Source organism: Lactuca virosa, chromosome 4 (assembly GCF_052849685.1).
Source record: "Lactuca virosa cultivar CGN04683 chromosome 4, Lactuca_virosa_CGN04683_v6, whole genome shotgun sequence".
Taxonomy (NCBI): Eukaryota; Viridiplantae; Streptophyta; class Magnoliopsida; order Asterales; family Asteraceae; genus Lactuca; species Lactuca virosa.
The window spans coordinates 302,555,612-302,582,308 of record NC_136429.1 but is presented as its reverse complement, the minus strand read 5'-3'; the positions used below and the strand labels follow the sequence as shown (position 1 = coordinate 302,582,308).

General features: G+C 40.9%; 1 long non-coding RNA gene across 4 annotated transcripts; it reads right to left on the bottom strand.

Annotated features, from left to right (window-relative positions):
- Positions 1–4,831: 4,831 nt before the first annotated feature.
- On the bottom strand, positions 4,832–6,767 carry LOC145108435 (uncharacterized). 4 transcript variants are annotated; one of them, XR_013708267.1, is made up of 3 exons: positions 6,705–6,767; positions 6,496–6,626; positions 4,832–6,386 (listed from the first exon to the last, which is right to left on the bottom strand). It is a non-coding gene; the product is annotated as an uncharacterized LOC145108435 (long non-coding RNA). The 4 variants fall into 4 exon arrangements; XR_013708268.1 differs by having other exon boundaries at positions 6,496–6,623; positions 6,705–6,766; XR_013708269.1 differs by lacking the exon at positions 6,705–6,767 and having other exon boundaries at positions 4,832–5,185; positions 5,286–6,386; positions 6,496–6,696.
- Between the last annotated feature and the right edge of the window lie 19,930 nt (positions 6,768–26,697).

Below are 26,697 nucleotides of genomic sequence, written 5' to 3'. Positions count from 1 at the left end.
CGTCAATTTCTTGGGAAAATATTTATGATTCGTTTTTAATTGATTTAATTGAAAAAATCGAAGTTGATATAGATTTGTTAAAATATTCTTGATTCCTAATGACAATGTTTATGTATAACTTTGCAACCAAAATTGTTGGTTTTTATCAAATATATACATTAATTCGTACCATTTTTATTTTCACATTTTATACAATCATACATAAAAGTTAATCTAGGTTTGTTAATTATTTATAACAAATTCATAAAAATATTAAAAAATCACTTTGAAGTTTAAAAAAAACCCAGTTTATTTAGATTTTAGTTTATTTTAGTAGCACGCAGATGTTAAAAAAACAAACAATCTTCTTTTTCATACCGCAGACGTTTGGTCCACCTTTTCTACTGCAGAGGTCTATAGGTTTAGTCCGCAGACTGCAGACATTTTATCTCAGAGAAAACAAACAGCACCAAAGTTATGATTTTTAGAAGTTTCAGTGCAACAGTGTACGACACAGAAACCGAAATAGAGATCAGTTGATTGTTTGGAAAAACAATCTAAACCGAAATAGAGACATGATTTTTATATGGGCTTTAATAGTGTAAGCATGATAAAAATATATATTTAGAGATAAAACGACAATTAGCTGATCGAGTCTAAATGAAAGTTTTAGATCTCGTCAATAACTAAGTGTGAATACAAAGAACGTCGAAAACGAAGCTCGTATGAAGAATATATGAAATTTTGAAGAACTGTTACTTTCACGAGCAGCTGGTGCGCAGAGACCTAGCACGCGGCTCGCACTAACACTCCACTGGTATGCCGACACATGTCACCACCCAGACGACGCCATGTCAGCACTCCCGATTAAGTGTGTGGCATGTACCCGACCATGTGCACGATTCACACCCCGAATCAGCCTATAAAGACTGGATCAAGCTTTTTCATTTCTCATACCCGTTACTCATACAACTCTCTCTAATTTCGACCTCTAGATCTACTTTCGAGTGTCTGAGGAATTCTTCTATAGTAAGACCCTGAGGCTTTTGAGAGCCGGTGGAGCAGAAGTGCTCGGTATCGAAGTTGTGCCACCATAAAACCCGGTTTTTGCTAAGATCTGTAAAAGCTACACTTTTAAGTTAAGATTTATCAGTAATTCTAGTTATAATGCTGATTCGACAACTTTTGGGAGAGGTGTCTAGAATGGTCGTGTTGGCTTGGTTGCTGGATTTTAGAAAGGCTATACAATGAAATGATCCTGTCTCCCAACTGTCCGGCCTGGCTGATCTTTATTTGATAGAACTCTCAATATTCATTGGGATTAACGAAAGATCAAAATTTCATTATCAAATCATCATAGAAACTGATAAGCTTTAGTATTCTCTGTTAGTATTTGTTAGACGCGTTACCTGTTATACAAGAGGAATATATGTCAATCGTCAGAGTAATTGTCCAGTTGAGTTATCTCACAATATCATATGTTACAATATATATCCATGTATTTTAGGACATATGAGTTAGTAAAATAGAGACGATAGTATACCTTCTATGTGCCTGTATATGTAGAACTTAATATGTATCTCAATGTATGGTTATGTATATCGGGCGAGGCCCGCCATGTAGTTTGGGTGGGGCCCGTTATGCATGTTGGGTGGGGCCGATTAAGTAGTTAGGGTGGGGCCCATTAGGTAATTGGGCGAGGCCCATTTGTACGTATGTATATGTATTGTGGTATATGGTATCTTGGGGAACTCACTAAGCCTAACGCTTACCCATTTGTTACAAATATTGTTCAGGCACTCCATTAGTTCGTGAAAGAACAAGGTTCGACTGTACACACGCGCATTCGTATTCATGTTTTCGTATAAGAGAATTATACTTGGATGTAATTTGATATATTTTAATTAATAAAAATGAAAATTTTGGGTTGAAAATCTGGGACGTTACATTAATGTTTATGGAGTGGAAGTAGACGAACACCGACCAGCATATATCAAAGGCGATTCTTGAATGGATATGACGAATGGTGGTGAAAGGACTCCCTCTTTTTAGGAAATGAAGAAATTAGGAGCATATAGATACTTTTAATTGTATATATAATGATATAACATGATGAAATATATATCTTGTTGAAAACAAACTTGAATAAAATTTGTAATAAACATTTATTATATTTTTTATTTAATTTATATAATTTTATAACATTATTATTGATATTTTTTATTTTTCGTTTCATTTTATACATTTTTTTTATATCTTTATCACTTATATTTATTATAAATTATTAATAATAATTAAATGCTAGTATCTTTTTTATGTATCTTATTTTACATATCTTATTTTCATATTAGTCTTGTAACATAACAATATTTGTATCCACCGGCAACTAATTAATTTGGTAAAGATTGATTTACATTATGCACCTAAGTATAAAATATTTATGGTCTGGTGCTAGAATTTAATAATTTAAAAATTAAATAATAGATATCGACAGTAATGATAAAAAAATACATAAACTTATATTATTTTGAATAAAAGTTGTTTAACAATAAAAATAGAATATAAAAAGTTTAAAGTTAACCGGTCACTAAAATCTAATTAAAAAAATTGTCAAAGAACCAATACAAAAAAAAATTCTAACTAGTAATGGACAATATGCATAGCTTTTATCCACATAATTTTATTGTTAATTATTGTTAATTGACAAAATTGCCCCATATGACTTCATCTAAAAACTCTGTAAATGTGATGTCCCTGCTCACATGCTTCTTCTTCCCTCGCCGGCAACCCATTTTGCTGTGCCAAACCTTTTATATGTCGATGTAAATCCATCCTCACAAACGGAAGCAAAAATACTCCCTTTCCAATACAACCTAAAGAGCCAGAACCCTACTTTCATGACCTTGCGGCTTGAAGAGGATGAAGAACATCAAAAACTTTCATGACTGAGGATTAAGATGAAGGTTTGTAGGGAAGGTCTTTGAGCAGCATCGTGCTCTTTTTCCCCTTTTCGACCCAAAAGACTTCCCCTGTCTCATCGTTATTCATCCTAATTCCATTCAAAAAGATGATTATGGTGAAGACGACAATGAAGATCGCCGACAATGCACACAAAAAAATCCACGAGAGCCCCTTCACCGAAGATTTCGCCTTCAACCCTTGTCTTTAATCTATTTTAGGCTTTTGTTGTGGTGGTGTTCTTCAGAGATTATTTCGTCAGAGGTGATTAGCAGAGATGTTCTAGAGATTTGTAATGGTGGTGTTGGCCTGATATTTTCACCAAAAAACATTTTACTCTATAAATACCATTGAAGGGATCACTTGCAGGTGAAGGGAGGAGTTAAATCGAAGAACTAATTACAAAACAATAAAAAAAAAGTTTTCACTGTCAACAATTTTCAAAGGTTTATTTTTCAAAGTTTTCAAATTGATTAATGATATGTTAGCCTATAAGTTAAAAACTAGCTTTTTAGCTAACACATCAAACATGGCCAATAGTAAATTTTATCATAAAAAAAATCTATTCATTTTTTACATTAAAAGGCTTTAGATAGCATCTAAGATTGTTTATATCCAACAACTTATCTATTAAAAAAAGTTACTTATTAGTTTATGTGGTGTTAAAATAAAGTTAAAAAAAAGATGGATTTTGTTTATTCGGTACCAAAATGTAATAAAATGATAAAGGACTTTTAAGTGTTTGAGAAAGTGTGTTATATGTAATAAAATGATAAAGGACTTTTAAGTGTTTGAGAAAGTGTGTTTATTTTGTAACGATGAAGTAACTTATCTCAAACTTTTATGTAAAAGGTTAATATCATAAAAACCATTATATTTACAATTCAATTATAATTTGGCCCCAATTTTTTTTCTTTTTTTGTTATGTAAAAGCCATTGTTTTTGAGTGGACGTTTTACTTTTCCACTTTTATCAGGTTAGTATGTCATGAGATACCTATGTGGTATTTATTGACAAGGTACTCTACGTGGATTGATTTGCTAACATGGCATGCTGCCAAAACTTGCCACATCAGCACATTAAAAATCAAAGCAACAAGAAAGTGATTAGGAACGAAATTGAACCCGGATACTCTATACCAAAGACATAGTGCATTTCCGTTTAGTCTAGAACGAAAATGTTGCACTAGAAGAGAAACGCAATTTTACTAGGGAATGAATCCGTTGCAAAAAGCTGAAATTTCATTGTAAAAGACGAATAGCTACGGAATTTGCAACGGAAAAGTTTTGTCCCAAAAAACCCCGTAGCGAAGGTGTTGCAACGGAAATACTAATTTCGTCGCAAATGTGACAATGGAATGAAATTCGTTGTAGATTGTATTCCGTTGTGTATTCCGTAGTAGGATTCCGTTGCGAATTTCGTGGTAGTTCTTCCATCACAAATTCCGTTGTAGTGGATCCTTAGCACAATCTGTGGTGATGAATCTCTAACAAAATCCGTGGTGATGAATCATTAGCAAAATCCATGGTGATGAATCCCTAACAACATCGGTTGTGATGACTCCCTAGCTAACTCTGTGGTGATGACTCCCTATCTAAATTCGTTGTGGCGACTCCCTAGCTAAATCCGTTGTGACGACTCCCTAACTAAATCTATGGTGATGACTCCCTAGCTAAATCCGTTGTCACGTTTCAATAGCATAACCCATAGACGTATTTCCCTAGAAAAATCCATGGAAGTATTTTCATAGAAATAGTTGTAGGAAATTCTCCAACGGATTGTTGTGGAAAATTTTAAAGAAATATTTTCGTTGTAAAGCTAAATAGCTACAAATGGATAATTAATTTTCAAATTAATTCCCAATTATTTTTGTACGATAATATAAAAACAAAAATAAGAAAAAATCAAATAAGATTTATACCATAAAATAAAACAAGAAGTATTTATTACTTAGGAATGAAAAATAACCTAATTTAAAATAAAAACTTTTGCAGAAACAAATGAACACTCTATCATTTAGTGCCACTAGTACAAAAATGGGCTATGGTCACACCAAAAAAGTGTGACCATATACATATAGTGACACTTGTGTTCTCTCACCTCTCTTTCGTGCAACCATCACCTTGAGGTTATGAGAGGTGTTGATGAGTCTATGTAAACCTTGAATGGCAAATAGATAAAGGGCTAATAGTATTGAGCAACATAGTTTCTTTCATTCAACACAAGTGGAACTCCAACTCCATATGAACTCCATTCCCGGTATAATTCCCAAAGATCATCAAGAATGAGTATAGTTTGTAGTGTATAAACATTTAGTTTAATAAAAAAAACATGGAATAAAAACTCACATTTTGGTATACTTTTGCTTCTCCTGTATCATTCATAACTTTTTGAACATCGTCTATTTTAATTTCACATTTGATTGCTTTCACTGAACTATTCCATGCTTTCAAGCTCTCAAAAACAATTTGTCATACTATCAAAAACATATAACGGACTCCAATACAACAAACAATAGACAACTCACCCATATTTGGCATTCACAAGCATGGATCAAAACCAATAGGCTACCAGGAATCTTGATGTAAGAAGATAAACCATTTCATGTTTTAATTTAATTCAAAACACAACAAAATGAACCAACATTTTAACACAAAATTTGTATAAATGACACTTCACTTCTGCAATTTAGTTAGAGATAAGAAACAGATCAACCCACATGTGATAATATTTGTTGAAGAAATGGCTAAAACAACAATTTACCATCATACCCTTCATTAGTCCATACCAAGAAACTCCATAATTTTCCTCGTTGCAATTGTATACATAAAATCAATAGCCTCCCCACCAAGTTTTGAGTTTGTACACACAACATATTTTATTAAAACTATACTTTTTTTCTTTAACTATACACAAATTAAAATGTTATAGTTGAAGCACTTAGCCTTTTTATATCAGTTACAGAAACACAAGTCAAGAGGGGGAAGTTCCTCCTTCCCTAATTCCTAAAAATCTCACAGCAACATATCAGAAACAATTTTTTTAAAGACTTTTGAATCAAGATTGATGGAAAAAACCTGTTATATGGAATGTTTGTCTCAAACAGTCATGAAACCATAAAATCATTAAGTAAATACTCCAAATCATCCATAGCCTCCAGACTCCAAATTTACCAGTGTTGGTTTTGCGACAAAGGGGGAAAAACTTATGTGAAGAAAACTATAGACTTTGAGGTTGATTTGGCAGATTCCATAACCAGAACATTTAGGGTTTTCAATTTACCGGTGATGGTTGTCTGAGATAGGAGAGAAACATACCTAAAAGAGCTTATACATGTGATGTTGAAGTAGAAAACGGGAGATCGTGAATGAGAAGTTGGCTCCTCGGAAGCGTGTGAAGCTATATAGATTTACCGGTGTTGGTTGTGTGAGGGAGGGAGAGATACGTACCTGAAGAACCAAAACGAAATCAATTAGCCATATTGAATTTCCACCAAATGAGAAGCAAAAAGTGGAAGCAGAGTCGATGTACTAAAATTTAGAATGGTGGTGCTCGTACTGCTTCATAGATCTGGGGTCTTACTACTTTGTCTAATTGCAGAGCATAGATAGACTTGGGATTGACATATCGATTCGCTTACATGCGCCACCTTCCCTCCAAACACACAATTGTATAATGAATTCAACCTTCTTCACCAAACATAAGTATAATTAGATTGAAAGAAGAAGACAGCGAACGGATAATGAAAGAGATAGGGTTAGCGTTACGGTTTAAGAGGCTCTGTTGAGAGCGAAAGCCCAGCAGTCGAGACGTCGTGGGCTGATTTTTTATTAAATGAAAAAAATCAATGGGTGGGAGACAGTAGCGGGTTTTTTCAAACTTTTTGGAAAAAATGATTATAAAAATTTTAAAACATTTTGAATTATATTTTTTTTAAGTTTTGAATTCTAAAATTTGAAGATATGTGTTTTAACTAATATATATAGTTAATTCATATTTGTATGAGAAAATTACAGTTTTGTACCCTTTAGTTTGGTCCATAATGAAATTTTAATCTAACCTTTGAATAATTCTTATGGCGGGCCTCGTGGTTTCCAAATCTTATATGTGTTTAAACCGGTAAATTCATTTCCAACTCGTGTAAGACACAAAAGGCGATTTTGAGAAACCGGTCTTGTGGTTTCCAAATCTTATACGTGTGGATGTGAGTGTAGGGGTGGGTGGATGGGTTGCGTGGTGTAAGGGTATGGAGGATATATAGGTTTGGATGTGTGTATGTGTATGGGGAGAATGGCAGGTGGTGTGGGGGTAGGTTTTGTTGTGTGGAAGTGTGAGGTTAGTTAGAGGTGGGTTGGAGTAGGCGTCAGTGTGGGTCTGTGGTAATGTACATATAGTTATGGATGTAGTTATCGAGGTGAGGTTTAGTGGGTGGGTAAATGTGGGGTGGGTTGGGTGAGCATGTAGGTATATGTGTAAGGTTAGGGGTGGGGTGGGTGTGGGGTAGTTATATGTATAAGTGGGTGGGTGGTGTAGGTTAAATGGGATGAGGGTGGGTAGCCGTAAGAGTGTGGGTGTGGATGTAGGGAAATAAAGGGGTATGGGTATAGGTGGGGGGTAGTTGAACGGATATGTAGGTAGATGTAGGGTGGATGTGTAGAGGTGGGGTGGGGTAGCCGTCGGTGTGGGCTTGTGGAAATGGGCTTTAAGCCCTAAGTTATAATACTTAAGCATTCATACATAAGATATAAACCATATACCCTAATCCCTGAGCATTACTCCCTAACTTATAATACTTATACATTAATCCACAAGCCATAGGCCACAAGCCATAAGCCTTATTCCTAAGCCCAATGCCTTACATCATAAGTCCTGAACACTAAGCATTAAACCTTGAGCTATAAGCCATAATCTATGAGCCTTAAGCCATATTCCTTGAGTTATAAACCATGGGGAATACACCATAATCCTAAACCCTAAGCCTTAAACTCTAGTCCATAAGTGTTAATCATTAAGTTGTGGGACATAAGCCCTAAGACATGAGCCTTAAGCATTAAGCCATGAGCTATAAATCATACGCCCTAAGCCACAAGCCTTTAACCACTAAGTCATAAGAAATAAGGCCTAATCCATAAGCCATCAGCCCTAATCCCTAAGCATAAACCCTAATACCTAAGCCATAAGCCATAAACCTTAAGCCCTAATCTTTAATCCCTAAGCCCTGATTCATAAGTCATAAGCCATGAGCCATAAGACCTAAGCGATAACCTAACCATAAGCCTTAAATGTTGGGTTTTAGGTACTATAACACTCCTATGGTGCAAATACAACCCCAATAGCTTTGGATCTAAGTTTTCCCTAGTTATACATGCAACAACAATTTCCAAAGCATGAAGCCTACAACTAGCATACAATTTGACATATGAATCATAAAAGTAAGTTAGAAGATTACCTCTTTGTTGTAGCTTGTAGGAATTGGTCTTTCAAGAGCCTAACACCTAAAGTGTGATGCCTCAAATGTCTTATAACAAACCAAGAACAAGAGGAGGAATTTGAGAGAAAAGTAAGGAGACATAAAATCGGTTATATTTCTCTTAGACTCATAGGGGGGCGATTTTAGCAAGCTAGGGATCATATTTATAGTTTGGAATCCTTAAGGTTTAACCTTGTAAACCTTAATTCACTTAGGGATTTTCCTTAAGCTAGGGATTTTCCTTACAAAAACATGCTTATGAACTCACCAGCTTAATGCTGATACTCTTTTAAAACTGCTTGTATTCTCAGGAAATCAATACGCAGGTACCTCGGCAGACTTTTGAGAAGACGGAGCATATAGAGTCACCTCTTTTATATTTTGTTATACTTTTGATGTATATAAATATGAATCAAACAAATGTAAATATTTTACTTATTCAATGTGATGGTTGTGTTTACTTTGATTACTATGATGCAATTGTTGTGATACTATACATGACGTCCTCCACCCCCGAACGTTTCTGCCGTTTCGGTTTAGGGATGTGACAGATTGGTATCAGAGCTATTGTTTATAGTGAACTAAGTATACCGAACCTTACATGGTATACAACTATAAACACAAAAGAGGCCGAAGTGCTCTTAAACTAAAAGTATACTTTAAAAATACAAGTATTTTTACAAGAAGTATACAAGTATACATACGTACAAAAAGCTATAACATAGTAAGAACTACATAAAAGTATTTAGGGCGAGTTGGACATTACGTTTAAACCTGGATAGTTATGTAGTCATATGTGGGGCCAATATAACCTGATCAACTATATTTGTCCGAGATATGACCAACATGTGTTTGGGAGTGACTGTGGTGTGCGATAAGTCTAAAACTCACCAAATCCTATACTAATGAAAACACATAGTTAAAATACTATAGGAGTATTTTATGATTCTGTAACACTAGATAAGTAGTACTAACCCTCACAAATGAAAGAATTGCAATTCCTTGTTTATGTTAGTATCTATCATTGTAAGTCTCTATTATCGTTGTAGGATTAAGATATATCTTGCTCGAAATTATTCGATTCATGATCGTATAGGAGGCTTATCGTCACTTTCCCCTTGTATCTTTTAGAGAAAGATGCCTCTGTAACACCTGATTCCTGGTACGTATTTTAATTCAAGAATTTCATGTATTTTCCTCTGGGACTCAACGAGTTGGTGGCCCAACTCGTCGAGTACAGTCGTGATCCGCGGGGAGTTTAAGTGACCTACTCGACGAGCCGGGAGACCGACTCGGCGAGTAGGTGTTGTTAGAATAAAACCCTAAATTTGAGGGTTTTCACCCTATTTAAACAACTTATCTCACCCTCCATCGTCCCATTTACTCCCAGAAGACATCATATCGAAACCCTAGCCTTGTTTGAGTTTTCTAAGGCCATTTTGGTACATTTTGGTGGATTTTGAAGCTTGAGAAGAGGAAAGGAGCTTGGGAGTTCAAGTTGGAGCTTGGAGATTCAGAGATTTTGTTCCATTTCCAACTCATTTGAGGTAAAAAGCTCCTGTCTTGATCTTCCATGTGTTTATTCACCTTTAGGGCTTGGATTTTGGGTATATTTAGGGCTTTCTAAGCCATTTTCGGATTTTGAGAGGTTATATGGAGTTTTGACTTCAGATCCGGGCCATTGGAGGGGTCTCATGGCATAAAGGTGCCAACTCTATGGCCATGAGAGCCCCATGCATCTTGAAGAGCACCTTTTATGGCTTTTTGAGCCAAAGACCCCATGTATGTGCACCAAGTTTGGAACTTTACGTGTAAAATGGACATTAGGAGGCAAACTCTATGGTTTTGGTGTGTTAAGACCCATTTAAATCGACTGTATAGTAATGGTCAAGGATGGACTCGACGAGCCGTTCTTGGGACTCGGCGAGTCGGGGTGTAATGACCACCAGATCCTTTCTGTTGAAGGACCAGATGATAGGCCGGAAAGTCCCTCAGTTGTTTAGGCTCATAAGGGGCCTGGGAATCATGGGACTCGACGAGTGTTTGAGCAAACTCGGCGAGTCCAAGGCAATCTTCAAATCTTTAAAGATGGACTCGACAAGTTGTTCATACAACTCGGTGAGTCATAGACTTGACACATTCTTATGAGGGAGATGAACTCGACGAGTTCAAGGTCGAACTCGGCGAGTCGGATGAAGATGGTCCCGATGGTATGATTAAAGAAGAACCTGTCGAGTTCTCGCTAGACTCGACGAGTAGGGACGGGGATTGGTTTGGGTTAGAGAAGTATGGACTCAACGAGTTGGTAGACCAACTCGGCGAGTCAAGTCAACTGGATGTTGACTTTGACCAAAGTTGACTTTGACCGGATTTGAGCTGACCCTGGTTAGGGTTGCAAGTACAAGTTGATAACTTGGATGGGGTTATCGTGTAGGGATTGAGGAGTTGAGGAGAGTCAGTTTTCACGCCGAGGACAGTTCGGACACTACACGACTTTGAGGTGTGTCTTCTCCTAATAGGGGTGGTTCTACGGCCACAATGCCGTCCCACAAGTAAGAGTATTGGTTAGATGATTGTCTTTGTGATAATTGTCTGGGATTGATATTTGATATGCTTACTGTGATTGATATGATTATGATTGATATGCTTACTATGCTTATTATGTATTAGCAGTATGAGGGGTGAAATAGTCCCAGTTACCGGTTGAGAGATACCGAAGGGGAGGTTAGTTCCCAGTTCACGGTTGAAAGATACCGAAGGGGAGGGTAGTTCCCGGTTACCGGTTGAAAAATACCAAGGGGGAGTCCAGCTCCCGGTTACGCTTGATAGTTACCGGTTGAAAGATACCGAGGGTCATGTATTATTTTGGTATGAGTATGATGGGGGAACTCACTAAGCTTCATGCTTACAGTTTTAGTTTTGGTTTTAGGTACCTCTTCGTCAAAGGGGAAGGAGCCGGCGGTGTAGCAGCACATCATACACACACATGGTTTCCGCATTGAGTTCTGGGATTGTACTCTGATTTTCATTACTTCTGATGATATGGTTTTGAGACACGAGAGTATGGATTTTATAAGTTGATGTAATGTTGACAATGTTTTGGTGAATTGTTTTATGAATTACTTAACTAAAAATGAAATTTTTGGCCCCTAAATTTGGGATGTTACAAGTTGGTATCAGAGCCTTGGTTTGAGGGATTCGGACACACCCTCGTGGGTGTCTAGACTCAAACCGAGGAATTAAAATATTTTTCACAAAGAAAACAGTTTTCTAAAATTTAAGTTAAAGAATTTTGAGAAAGAACAAGGTGTGTGATGCGTGCGACCGGCCGAGCTCAAGTAAGTTTTCCCCAAGATACCCATACTTGTTATGTTATGTTATATGATGTATGATTCTGAGAACTGCATGCTAGAATAGGGATAAGGATCTAGGAAGGGTGCCTTGAATGCCTGTTGTATGAGCTGTATGATAGGACCGTTTAGTCAACGGTAGGATGGCCTGATTAGGTTATGCTTGATGTGGTTACTCAACGCACGAATGCTGCTTGCTTTGTGCTATAGGGGTCCTGGCTAACTTTAACTAATTAGTGAACGGATATGTAACAGTATTCGCAAGCTAGTTAGGGGAAGGTGGTAGGGACTCCTAGTGCAGCTGATGGCGGAGAGTAGGTCGGAGGGTGCCCTAGGAAAGCCTAGGATGAGGTTGGTGGAAAGGGGTATTGGTAAAGGGACTTGGTGAAGTTGAAGCAATCCTTGAGGAAAGTACGGATAGATGTGGAAGGTAGTATGGGCCCGTACTACTGGAAGCAGAGGATCCGTACTCGAGTCAAGGAGGGCCGAGATGGAACTAGGAAACTTGGATAGTGTGTGAGACCTCTCGGGAGTATGTATGATCCTGACGTTTATGTGCTTATTTTCAGCATGGTGACCACACGACATGGAGCAGGAGGTTCAGGATCCGGATCAGGATCAGGCTCGGGTGCAGGATCCGAGCAGGTTGATGACGGGCTACGCAAGTTCATCGCGTCTGAAATCACAAGAGGCATCCTTGAGTCGACCCCAATCATCTTCAGGTCGATCAAGGAAGGGATTATTGAGTTGATGGAGGATCGCCTCCAGGCATTCAGGAGGGACTCGGCGTCCAACCAGTCGAGTGCGCGCACACTGTCCTTCAAGGACTTTAGAGGGAGTGGTGCGCCGGACTTTCATGGGGTGAAGGACCCCATTGCTGCCAGGAGATGGATCGCAGACATCGAGTCTGCGCAGTTGACGAGCTTCTGCCCTGAAGGGTCGAAGGTCCGTTTGCTGCAGGTTGTTTGAGGGATAGAGCCAGAGATTGGTGGGAGTTAGTCGGGGATTCGTTGGGGGCCCCAGCCATTGAGGCTATGACTTGGTCAGATTTTATGGCCAGGTTCAGGGCCGAGTTTGCGCCAACTGTGGAGCTTCAGCAGTGGTCAGGGAGTTTCTGGATATGAGACAGACTACAGAGACTGTGGCGGAGATCACCGCCAAGTTCCGGGAGAGGGCCTTGTTGGTACCTCGGTATGCAAGGGATGAGGAGATGCGGAAGACCCGCTATCATGATATGTTGAGAGCCGACATTCGGGAGCATGTCAGATATTCAGCCTGCCTACCCTGGAGTCCATGATTGCCAGGGCGCGGGAGAGAGAGATTGATTTGGAGCACCTCAGGAAGAGGAAGTTAGAGTCTGAGCAGATTACAGGGGTTTCGGGGAAGAAACCCAAGGGATTCGACGCTAGGTCGAAGGGCCAGCAGGGTCGGGACCGCTGTGGGAAATGCGGTCGATCACATGAGGGAGTTTGCCGCACTGGGTCGGGATCGGGCTGCTATAAGTGCAGCAAGACTGGGCATTTTGGCAGGGATTGTACTGCCCCTGCCCCCACGGTTCAGACATCAGACCTGATTTGCTTTCATTGCAATCAGAGGGGCCATAAGAAGGCTAACTGTCCTAGGTTGTCAGTAGCATCAGCAGTAGCGCCAGGAGAGGCGCTGACTCCAGTGACATCACGAGTTGCGGATGGCCAGAAGGTCAAGGCGGAGGCTCTAGTGGTGCGGAGCCGAGCGTTTCAGCTGACAGCCGAGGAGGCACGCGCCGCACCCGATGTGGTGACGAGTATGATTTCTTCTCTTTGCTCTTTTATGTTATGTCGTTGTGATTTTGATATGATATATGTATGCTTTGTTTAGGATCGTTCCATGTGAACGGTATCCCATTTCAGGTGTTGTTTGACGCGGGTGCTACCCGATCGTTTGTCTCTCTTGCGCTTAGCAAGAAGTTTCCTGAGTCCTCGGGCATGTTGGATTGCCCTCTAGAAGTCGAGATCGCGACCGACCGGTCAGTGCGAGCATCAGAGGTCTTCAGGGACTGTGTTTTGAGATTGTTCGAGGAGCGTTACTTGGTAGACTTGGTTCCGATACCTTTGTGGGGGAACAAGGTTATTATCGGTATGGATTGGCTAAGCCCCAATGGGGCGGTGATTGACTATGTGCAGCAGTTGGTGTGGGTCAGGACCCCAAGTGGGGGAGAGCTGGTGATTCAAGGCGAGAGGCCACAACGAGGACCAGCTTTATGTTCGGCAGCGAGGGCTAGGCGCTACCTTCAGCAGGGCTGCGCAGGATATGTCGCCTATGTTATGGATACCCGGGAGGCGGGTAAGGTGACGGTGGGCGATGTGCCAATAGTACGAGAGTTCACGGATGTATTCCCAGAGGAGCTGCCTGGGATACCTCCGGAGAGGCAAGTGGAGTTCAGGATCGACCTAGTCCCTGGTGCGGCTCCGGTAGCCAAGGCACCGTATCGGTTGGCTCCTCCTGAGATGTAGGAGTTGTCTACACATCTGCAGGAGCTATTAGACAAGGGATTCATTAGACCGAGCACTTCACCCTGGGGAGCCCCGATTCTGTTTGCGAAGAAGTAGGATGGGTCGCATCGGATGTGTATAGATTACCGGGAGCTGAATAAAGTAACGGTAAAGAACCGTTACCCACTCCCGAGGATTGATGATCTCTTTGACCAACTGTAAGGAGCATCTTGGTTCTCCAAGATTGATTTGCGTTCCGGCTATCATCAGATGAGGGTCAGAGAGGAGGATATGCATAAGAATGCCTTTCGGACGCGTTATGGTCACTACGAGTTCGTGGTGATGTCCTTCGGGCTCACCAATGCTCCTGCCGCATTCATGGACCTCATGAACCACGTGTGCAGACCGATGCTGGATCGGTCTGTGATAGTTTTCATCGATGACATCTTGGTTTACTCCAAGACGCAGGAGCTACATGAGGAGCATCTGCGAGAGGTTTTGGATACCCTGAGGAGTGAGAGCTTGTATGCCAAGTTCTCCAAGTGCGAGTTCTGGTTGCACGAGGTGCAGTTTCTGTTGGATTAGGTGTCTAAGCCCATAACTATAATTGGTATGTACTTGAATTGATAGCAGCACAGTCCTTTTGGGTTGCCCTCAACCTAGCAACTGGACAAGGAAATTATGAAAGGAGAGATATTAATTTATAAGATTAATAAATTAATATATATATAAATGATTTATTAATATGTTAATGGATTAATATATTAATTAGAAATCATTATGTTTAATTAATTGTTAGCCAGAAATTAATCAGAATTGATTTTGGGGTTAAAAGAATTAATTATAAGGTGCAGGGACTAGTTTGCAATTATCTAATAGTCGAGTGGAAGGCTCTAGAACCCCCTTGGAAGAGGGTGGACGAAATCTTTAGGGGAAACCCTAATAATTTCGTCCATAGGGGCTTGGATAAGGCCCTTGGGTTTGCTTAGGCCCTAAGCAAAGGATAACTAGGGTTTCCCTTAAACCCTAGATCCCTCAGCTATATAAGGAGCCTCCTGGTTCATGTTTTTGGTCACTCTTTCTTTTGAAGAAACCCTAAGGCCGAGATTTTGCATACTCCCTCTCCTCTCTCTCTCTTCTACTTTCCTTCTTGCTAGTTTGGGTGTGATTCCATTAGAGGCATTACACTTGTGGTGCTAAAGCTTCCAAGAAGATCAAGATCAAGATCAAGGGATTATCAATTGTTTGCTATAACAATTGAAAGGTATGTAAACCCTAAACCCTAGTTTGTTAATTTCGAAATTAGCCTCTCTCCTCTAGGGTTCTTGTTTTGCAATTCAAAGTTGTATGTTCAATAGTTAAAACATAGATCCAAAGTAGGTTGCATGTGAACTTAGGAATTGTTTTCTAGTTTATTTGTTTTACCTAAAACCCATCAGTGGTATCAGAGCCTGGTTGTTTTAAAATTGAATTGCTACAATTGTTGAATTGCAAATTAGGGTTTATAGCTATTAAACCCTAAAGGCCAAATTTTCGATTTCTAGGGTTTTGGATCAAAGGGTTTTTTCGAAAACCCTAGCCTCCAAAGAACCCTAATCGAAATTAGGGTTAGGGTTTTGAAAACCCTAGCCTCCTCCCTTGTAAATTTCGAAATATGCTAGAGGATAACTAGGGTTTCTTGTTTTTGGATAATTGTTACTTAATTAGATTAATTGGATAATTATCCTTACCCTATTTTTCGAAATTAGAGGGATAAGGATTAGGATTAAATTAATTGATTAATTTAATTAGATAATCCTTACAAGATTTAATAATTTGATTAATAGTTAATTAATAGATAAATATTAAATCTAGTTAATTGGTTTATTTAAATTTGAATTTAACAGCTTAAATTTCGAAATTTATATAAACCCTTGAAGTTTTAAAAAGTTTTAAAACACACCTTATATATATATTATAATTAAAGGTTTAATATTATATGTATAAGAATATGGTCAGTCAAATCGCTAGTATGCCTCATTCACGAAGCTAATCTATAAGGGGGGTATAAGGAAACTGCCTATAAAATGGTAGTTGAATGGGTGTCCACTCTCACCCACCGCTTCCTTGATTAGTGGAGGGTCGTTAGCAGAACGGATTTGATAGGACAACTACTTCTCATTAAAAGTATAATGATATTAAAGAAAGTACTAGAACATTATTTTCAAAATCCCAACTCTAGTTACTTTAGGAAAAATGTGAAAAGTATGCTAATCCATGAAATTGCACATTATGCTTTATTGGTCGTTAGTGGAGCGTGTGTGGTTAACCAGCACACTAAAAGGCACTAATAAAGAGTAGCAATGGGTATCTCATAATTGTCATTTTGATGGAGCGTGTGTGGTTTACCAGCACATCAATAGTTAATGATAAAGACAATGAGGTTACCAAGCACATTTGCATGGTTATTCACATCTTGTTTGTGATCCTCGGCATCCCAGTCACAAATAGAAGAGCATAATCTGAGAATAAAACATGCCATTGAATAGTTTCAATGTATCTCAAAAGAATTAGGAATTTCACTTCGTTTGTTTCGTCTAATGGTGGAATTGGTGAATCGTCATTCACCTACCTTTATGAAATTTGCACTTGGATCTCGGCATCCCATTTCTAAGTTGTGAATCTTCATAGTTGGATCCTAACCTTGATATTATATCTTTGGGTTATTCTATTAAGGTATCTTGAAATCTAACTAAAACTTTCTTTCTTTTCAGATGTCTACTCCTGGAAACACTTCTGCTTCGTCCTCCTCCAACCAAAACTTCTCTTTGCTCAATATATGCTCCAAAGTCGTTATGGATGGCTCAAACTATAACGATTGGATGCGCAACATCAAGATGGCTCTTCGTTTCGAGAACAAAGAATATGTTCTTGAAAAGGAGCTCAAAGAGCTTGATGAGAATGAAGCTACTCCTGAAGATCTTGCTGCCTACAAGAAACATTACGATGATGCTACCAAAGTGGCATGCATCATGGTGGCAACTATGTCCCCAGAACTGCAGAGGTACTATGAGGACTACTGGCCTTTCGAGATGAACAAGGACCTTATGGAAAAGTACCATAAGCGAGCTCGTCAAGAAAAGTTCGAAGTAGTCAAGTCACTCATGGCTTGCAAGATGAAAGATGGGGAGTCAGTTGTGTCACATGTGCAAAGAATGCACCGCTACATAGAGCGTTTGGTCAAGCTCAATATTCACTTTGATGAGGAATTGGCCATTGACATGGTCTTGAACTCACTTCCTGAATGTTATGGTCAGTTTATTCTAACTTACCATTTGAACAATACTGAGCAGACCTTGGCCCAATTGCACAACTTGTTGCAGACAGCTGAGGCAGGGATGAAGGGTAAAAGTATACCCTCCACACCTACGAGTGCCCCTGTTTTGGCTATTGGACAGGGAAAGGGGAAAAAGAGGAAAGGTCCTCCCAAGCAAAACTGGAAGAGCAAGGCTCAAGCTGGGTCATCTAGTAATGGCCCAAAGGCTAAGCCCAATGGTTCCACTTCCCATGTTTCTGATCTAAAAGAGGCAGTTTGCTTTTACTGCAACCAAAAGGGGCATTGGAAGAGATCTTGCCCACAGTATCTGCAAGATATCAAGGATGGCAAAGTGAAGCCATCTTCGGCAGGTATTTACACTATTTCTGCTAATAACTCATTATCTTCTCGTTCATGGGTCCTTGATACAGGATGTGGTTTTCATATCTGTTCTGATTTGCAGGGTCTAAAGGAAAGTGAGGAGATAGAGCGAGGAAGGATAAACCTGATCATGGGAAACAGAAAGTCTTCACCAGTAACCAAGATCGGAGTTTATCAGCTTCTGCTTAGTAATGATGTTAGATTAGATTTAATAAATTGTTGCTATTCGTCTGAGATGACGAGAAACATTATTTCATTTCATGCATTGTTCAGACAAGGTTTTACATATTCTTTTAATGATTTGAATGGTTCAATTTTTGTTTATAAGAATGGTGTTTTTATGTTTGAAGCTTTGCCTTGTAATGGTGTGTATGAAACAGTGACTTGTGTTGATAGCCTAGGAAATAGTGTACTTAATATTGACTTGTCTAATAGTGTAGACAGGGCATGCTTGTGGCATTGTCATCTTGGACACATTAACAAGAAACGCATAGCCCAACTCCAAAAGGATGGAGTGTTGGAATCATTTGACCTAAAGTCAGATGATATGTGTGAGTCTTGTCTTTTGGGAAAGATGACAAAATCACCATTCACAGGGTCTTGTGAAAGAGGTGAAGGTCTGTTGGATCTCATACACACGGATGTGTGTGGACCCTTCAGATCAACTACAAGAGATGCTAATCGATTCTATGTGACTTTCACTGACGATTATAGCAGATATGGATATATCTACTTGATCAAGCATAAGTCAGAAACTTTTGAAAAGTTCAAAGAGTTTAAGCATGAAGTCGAAAATCAATTGGGCAGAAAGATAAAGATACTTAGATCCGATAGAGGCGGGGAGTATCTTAGTATCGAGTTTAACGACTATCTGAAAGAATGTGGGATAGTCTCACAATTGACTCCTCCTAGGACACCACAGTTAAATGGTGTAGCTGAGAGGCGTAATCGAACCTTGTTAGACATGGTTCGTTCTATGATGAGTCGGGCTTCGCTTCCCATTCACTTCTGGGGGTATGCCTTAGAGACAGCCGCCCACATCCTCAATCTTGTCCCTACAAAGAAGGTTGCCAAAACACCTCACGAAATGTGGACATGGAAAGTTCCCTCGTTAGCACATGTTAAAGTCTAGGGTTGTGAAGCTTTCGTAAGACGAGAGACTCACGACAAGCTAGCAGCTAGAAGTGAGAAATGCGTTTTCATTGGTTACCCAAAGCAGTCTTTTGGATATTTGTTCTACAGGCCTAGTGAGAACGTGGTCTTTGTAGCACGAAGAGGAGTCTTTCTTGAAAGAGAGCTCATATTCAAAGAGGACAGTGGGAGCACTATTAACCTTGAAGAAATTCAAGAGTCAGCCAATGAGGGAACCTTAGATGACACTAGCACTCAACCAGAGGAAACAGTTCCTGTTGAACCAATTGATAACTCATTACCTCTTAGAAGATCCACTAGGGTGAGTGTGCCACCTGAGTTGTATGGTTTTCATATTACTTCAGATGGTGACACATTCATAAGTGACAGAACACTGGTAAACTTAGATGAACCAGTCACTTATAAGGAAGCAATGGCAGGCCCAGAGGCTTCCAAGTGGAAAGAGGCAATGGACAGCGAGATTAAGTCCATGTAAGACAACCAAGTTTGGAATTTGGTTGATAGTGCACCAGGTCGTAAGACAGTTGGGTGCAAATGGATCTTCAAGAAGAAGACAGACATGGATGGAAATGTGCACACATTCAAGGCTCGACTGGTTGCAAAAGGTTTCACTCAAACCCCAGGGGTTGACTATGATGAAACCTTCTCGCCAGTGGCTAAGATTAAATCTATTAGGATATTGCTCGCCATAGCTGCCTTTCATGATTATGAAATCTGGCAGATGGATGTCAAAACTGCTTTCCTTAATGGGAAGTTGGCTGAAGATGTTTACATGAGTCAGCCAGAGGGTTTTGTTGATGCAAAGTTCCCTAATAGAGTGTGCAAGCTTGAGAAATCCATTTATGGATTGAAACAAGCATCTCGCAGTTGGAATCTTTGCTTCCATGAGAAAGTCAAAGAATTTGGTTTCTCTAGAAGTGAAGATGAGTTTTGTGTGTATATCAAGGCTAGTGGGAGTATAGTAACTTTTCTGGTGTTGTATGTCGATGACATATTACTCATTGGTAACGACGTTCCAACCTTGAAAGAGGTTAAGTCTTGGCTTGGAAAGTGTTTTGCCATGAAAGACCTTGGAGAAGCTGCCTATATTCTTGGGATTAGAATATTGAGAGATAGAAAGAAGAGACTAATTGGACTTAGTCAGAGCACATACTTGGATAAGGTACTAAAGAGGTTTAGTATGGAAAATTCCAAGAAGGGAGAGCTACCTATCCAGAGCAATACCAAATTGAGTAAGACTCAATGCCCGAGTACAGATGTTGAAATAGATGACATGAGTCGTGTACCTTATGCTTCCGCTGTCGGATCGATCATGTACGCTATGACATGTACTCGCCCTGATGTGGCATTTGCTTTGAGCATGGTCAGTCGCTATCAGGGAAACCCAGGTAGAGCTCATTGGGTAGCAGTTAAGAATATACTCAAGTATTTGCGAAGGACAAAGGACTGGGTCCTTGTGCTTGGTGGCAGTGATACTTTGAGAGTAGATGGTTACAGTGATGCCAGCTTTCAGACGGATAGAGATAACTTCCGTTCTCAGTCAGGCTGGGTGTTTTTACTGAATGGAGGAGCAGTTACTTGGAAGAGTTCCAAGCAAAATACGGTGGCTGATTCTACTTGTGAATCAGAGTACATAGCAGCAAGTGAAGCGTCGAAAGAAGCAGCTTGGTTAAGGAACTTCATCGGGGATCTCGGAGTTGTTCCAACCATCCAGGAGCCTATGGAACTGTTCTGCGATAATGAAGGAGCGGTTGCCTTGACAAAGGAACCAAGAGATCATGGTAAGACCAGACATATCGACAGAAAGTACCATTTCATCAGACATAGAGTAGAAGAAGGTCATCTTATAGTAAAGAGGGTGTCATCTGAAGATAACCCAGCAGATCCTCTCACAAAGGGTCTGAGTAGGGCTAAGCATATTCAGCATGCTCGGAGCATAGGACTGAAAGATGATATTAGTTTTAGTAGTTAGATTAGTTTTTGAAACTTGTAACAAAGTAAATGTAATTGACCTTTGGTGATTAAATAATAAAGTATTATTTATAAGTTTGGCTACTACCTTTTGTCGATTGTTTATTATTGTGTTTCATTTTTGCATGTTTTACTTCCTGAAAAATGAGATTATTCAAACTCCACAGTCGCTCGTACTCTTGGAAGTAAGTAGTGAATTAAGACTGTCATGAATTGGATTGCAGATTGTCTAAGGATAGACATGGCAATAGAATTGCTGCAATGTTCATGAGTACTCAGAAATTGAGATTTGAGTATTGGATAAACCCTCGCTCAGAGTATCACTTCATGGAATTCATCACGAGTAATACTGAGACGATAATATCTTATAATTTTGAAACGAAGATATATGAGTTGTAATTTACAAAGTCGGTAATACATTGGTGATACGAAACCGCATCAGTAACTTGGTGTTATAAAACGTATTGTCATGTATAATTTGATGAGTAAAAGATACAAGCATATGAGTCAACGTTTATTCGTTCCTTTTGCCCTAACAGGAAAAGCGATATATGTGGGCCCCTCGATGATTTGGTGTTGACTTATGTGCTGGGCCCAGCCAGGACTAAATTGATGTGTTCGATTAGAAGTCCTACATCATCACAAATCAGGAATCGGGAAACATAGATTCTGGACAAACAGATTGATTACATTCCATGTCTTTTGTCTGGGGATATCAAGCAGAACGAAGGGTTATATGATCACTTATCTTAGGACACGTAACTGACTGGGTCAGAGTTCGGCAGCAGCTTTTTGGAAGCTACAATTTGCTGGTCAAATTTAGAAGGCATACTAGCAATTATAGTTACAGACTTATCCAAGTGGGAGACTGTTGGATTAGGTGTCTAAGCCCATAACTATAATTGGTATGTACTTGAATTGATAGCAGCACAGTCCTTTTGGGTTGCCCTCAACCTAGCAACTGGACAAGGAAATTATGAAAGGAGAGATATTAATTTATAAGATTAATAAATTAATATATATATATAAATGATTTATTAATATGTTAATGGATTAATATATTAATTAGAAATCATTATGTTTAATTAATTGTTAGCCAGAAATTAATCAGAATTGATTTTGGGGTTAAAAGAATTAATTATAAGGTGCAGGGACTAGTTTGCAATTATCTAATAGTCGAGTGGAAGGCTCTAGAACCCCCTTGGAAGAGGGTGGACGAAATCTTTAGGGGAAACCCTAATAATTTCGTCCATAGGGGCTTGGATAAGGCCCTTGGGTTTGCTTAGGCCCTAAGCAAAGGATAACTAGGGTTTCCCTTAAACCCTAGATCCCTCAGCTATATAAGGAGCCTCCTGGTTCATGTTTTTGGTCACTCTTTCTTTTGAAGAAACCCTAAGGCCGAGATTTTGCATACTCCCTCTCCTCTCTCTCTCTTCTACTTTCCTTCTTGCTAGTTTGGGTGTGATTCCATTAGAGGCATTACACTTGTGGTGCTAAAGCTTCCAAGAAGATCAAGATCAAGATCAAGGGATTATCAATTGTTTGCTATAACAATTGAAAGGTATGTAAACCCTAAACCCTAGTTTGTTAATTTCGAAATTAGCCTCTCTCCTCTAGGGTTCTTGTTTTGCAATTCAAAGTTGTATGTTCAATAGTTAAAACATAGATCCAAAGTAGGTTGCATGTGAACTTAGGAATTGTTTTCTAGTTTATTTGTTTTACCTAAAACCCATCAGTTTCTTGGGCACCTTGTCAACCAGAATGGGATATTGGTTGACCCGGCCAAAGTGGAGGCCTAGATGAGATGGGAGGTTCCGAAGTCTCCATCTGAGATTCGGAGTTTCCTCGGATTGGCGGGCTATTACCGGAGATTCATTCAGGACTTCTCCAAGATAGCCATACCACTGACCCGGCTGGCGAAGAAAGCTGTTGTGTTTCGCTGGGAGCCTGAGCAGCAGGCAGCATTCGAGACGTTGAGACAGAGGCTGTGCGAGGTTCCGATCCTCGCCCAGGCCCGAAGGCGTGGAGGATTTAGTGGTATATTGTGATGCGTCCATTTCAGGTTTGGGTGCAGTTTTGATGCAAAGAGGGCATGTCATCGCCTACGCCTCGAGGCAGCTGAAGCCTCACGAGGCGAAGCAACCGACACATGATTTGGAGTTGGGGGCGGTCGTCTTCGCCCTCAAGATCTGGCGACACTACCTCTATTGGGTCCGTTGTACCATCTACACGGACCACAAGAGTTTGAGGTACCTCATGGATCAGCCGAATCTGAACATGAGGCAGCGACGGTGGTTAGATGTGGTGAAGGATTACGATTGTGAGATCCTTTACCACCCGGGGAAGGCCAACGTCGTGGCGGATGCGCTTAGCCGCAAGGCGGCGCCAATTAGGGACATTTGCATGAGGATGACCGTGGTGACTCCACTTCTGGAGCAGATCCGAGAGGCCCAGCTGGAGGCCATGAAGGAGGAACATCGGAAGAGCGAGCGTATTGTGGGTCACGTTTCCTCCTTCGATTACGACAGCCGAGGGTTATTGACACTACATCGTAGGGTATGGGTTCCCTATCATGGGGGTGTGCGCCAGGTTCTGATGGAGGAGGCGCACAAATCCCGAATCTTGATTCATCCCGGGGCGACGAAGATGTACAGAGATCTTCGACCCGATTACTGGTGGCCCTGCATGAAGCGGGACGTCGCCTGGTACGTAGAGCGGTGCTTGACCTGCAGGAAGGTCAAGGCTGAGCACAAAAGGCCACACGGCAAGATGCAGCCGCTATACATTCCCATGTGGAAATGGGAAGATATTACTATGGATGTCATAACCAAGCTTCCCAGGACTGCGCGGGGAATGGATTCGATTTGGGTCATCGTGGATCGGTTAACCAAGAGTGCCCACTTCATACCGATCCAGGAGAGCATCTCGACCGAGAAGTTGGTTGATATCTACATCCGAGAGGTAGTTGCACGGCACGGAGTGCCGGTTTCGGTGATTTCAGACCGAGACGTACGGTTTACTTTCATGTTCTGGAAGAAGTTTCATGACGAGTTGGGCACTCGCCTGCACTTTAGCACCGCTTTTCACCCGCAGACGGATGGTCAGAGCGAGTGGACCATCCAAACCTTGGAGGATATGTTGCGGGCGTGCGTGCTAGACTTCGGTGGTAGCTGGGATACCTATCTTCCGTTAGCTGAGTTCTCCTACAACAACAGCTATCACGCGAGTATCGATCGTCCTCCCTTTGAGATGTTGTACGGTAAGAAGCGCAGGACCCCGATATGCTGGGGTGAAGTCGGACAGAGAGTCATGGGGAGCACCGAAGTAGTGCTCAAGACGACAGAGAGGATTCAGCAGGTTAGGAGCAGGCTTCAGACTGCTCAGAGTCGACAGAAAAGTTATGCCGACAAGCGCTGTTCAGGCCTGGAGTTCCAGGTCGGAGATATGGTGCTCCTGTAAGTGTCGCCTTGGAAGCGCGTCATTCGGTTCAGGAAGCGGGGCAAGCTGGGCCCCATGTATATTGGACCCTTCAGGGTTATAGCCTGGGTGGGCAAGGTGGCATATAGGCTGGATCTCCCAGCCGAACTCAGTCAGATTCATAGTACTTTTCACGTCTCCCAGTTGCGGAAGTGTCTGGTGGACGATTCGGCAGTAGTGCCTCTAGAGGATATTCAGGTTGATGACAGCCTGAACTACATCGAGTGACCAGTGGCGATCCTTGATAGGAAGTCGGAAGGATCTGAGAAACAAGAGAGTGGAACTTGTAAAGGTGCAGTGGCAGCACCGCAAGGGATCGGAATGGACCTGGGAGCCGGAGGACGAGATGAGGGAACATTACCCTGGGCTTTTTCAGGACCCAGTAGCAAACTTCGAGGACGAAGTCTAAAATAATCGGGGGAGATTTGAAACACCTGATTCCTGGTACGTATTTTAATTCAAGAATTTCATGTATTTTCCTCTGGGACTCGACGAGTTGGTGGCCCAATTCGTCGAGTACAGTCGTGATCCGCGGGGAGTTTAAGTGACCTACTCGACGAGCCGGGAGACCGACTCGGCGAGTAGGTGTTGTTAGAATAAAACCCTAAATTTGAGGGTTTTCACCCTATTTAAACAACTTATCTCACCCTCCATCGTCCCATTTACTCCCAGAAGACATCATATCGAAACCCTAGCCTTGTTTGAGTTTTCTAAGGCCATTTTGGTACATTTTGGTGGATTTTGAAGCTTGAGAAGAGGAAAGGAGCTTGGGAGTTCAAGTTGGAGCTTGGAGATTCAGAGATTTTGTTCCATTTCCAACTCATTTGAGGTAAAAAGCTCCTGCCTTGATCTTCCATGTGTTTATTCACCTTTAGGGCTTGGATTTTAGGTATATTTAGGGCTTTCTAAGCCATTTTCAGATTTTGAGAGGTTATATGGAGTTTTGACTTCAGATTCGGGCCATTGGAGGGGTCTCATGGCATAAAGGTGCCAACTCTATGGCCATGAGAGCCCCATGCATCTTGAAGAGCACCTTTTATGGCTTTTTGAGCCAAAGACCCCATGCATGTGCACCAAGTTTGGAACTTTACGTGTAAAATGGACACTAGGAGGCCAGATCTATGGTTTTGGTGTGTTAAGACCCATTTAAATCGACTGTATGGTCAAGGATGGACTCGACGAGCCGTTCTTGGGACTCGGCGAGTCGGGGTGTAATGACCACCAAATCCTTTCTGTTGAAGGACCAGATGATAGGATGGAAATTCCCTCAGTTGTTTAGGCTCATAAGGGGCCTGGGAATCATGGGACTCGACGAGTGTTTGAGCAAACTCGGCGAGTCCAAGGCAATCTTCAAATCTTTGAAGATGGACTCGACGAGTTGTTCATACAACTCGGCGAGTCATAGATTGGACACATTCTTATGAGGGAGATGAACTCGACGAGTTCAAGGTCGAACTCGGCGAGTCGGATGAATATGGTCCTGATGGTATGATTGAAGAAGAACCCGTTGAGTTCTCACTAGACTCGACGAGTAGGGACGAGGATTGGTTTGGGTTAGAGAAGTATGGACTCGACGGGTTGGTAGACCAACTCGGCGAGTCAAGTCAACTGGATGTTGACTTTGACCAAAGTTGACTTTGACCAAAGTTGACTTTGACCGGATTTGAGTTGACCCTGTTTAGGGTTGCAAGTACAAGTTGATAACTACACGACTTTGAGGTGAGTCTTCTCCTAATAGGGGTGGGTCTACGGCCACAATGCCGGCCCACAAGTAAGAGTATTGGTTAGATGATTGTCTTTGTGATAATTGTCTGGGATTGATATGTGATATGCTTACTGCGATTGATATGATTATGACTGATATGGTTACTATGCTTATTATGTGTTAGCAATAGGAGGGGTGAAATAGCCCCGGTTACCGGTTGAGAGATACCAAAAGGGAGGTTAGTTCCTAGTTACTGGTTGAAAGATACCGAAGGGGAGGGTAGTTCCCGGTTACCGGTTGAAAGATACCGAGGGGGAGTCCAGCTCCCGGTTACGCTTGACCGTTACCGGTTGAAAGATACCGAGGGTCATGTATTATTTTGGTATAAGTATGATGGGGGAACTCACTAAGCTTCGTGCTTACAGTTTTAGTTTTGGTTTCAGGTACCTCTTCGTCAAAGGGGAAGGAGCCGGCGGTGTAGCAGCGTA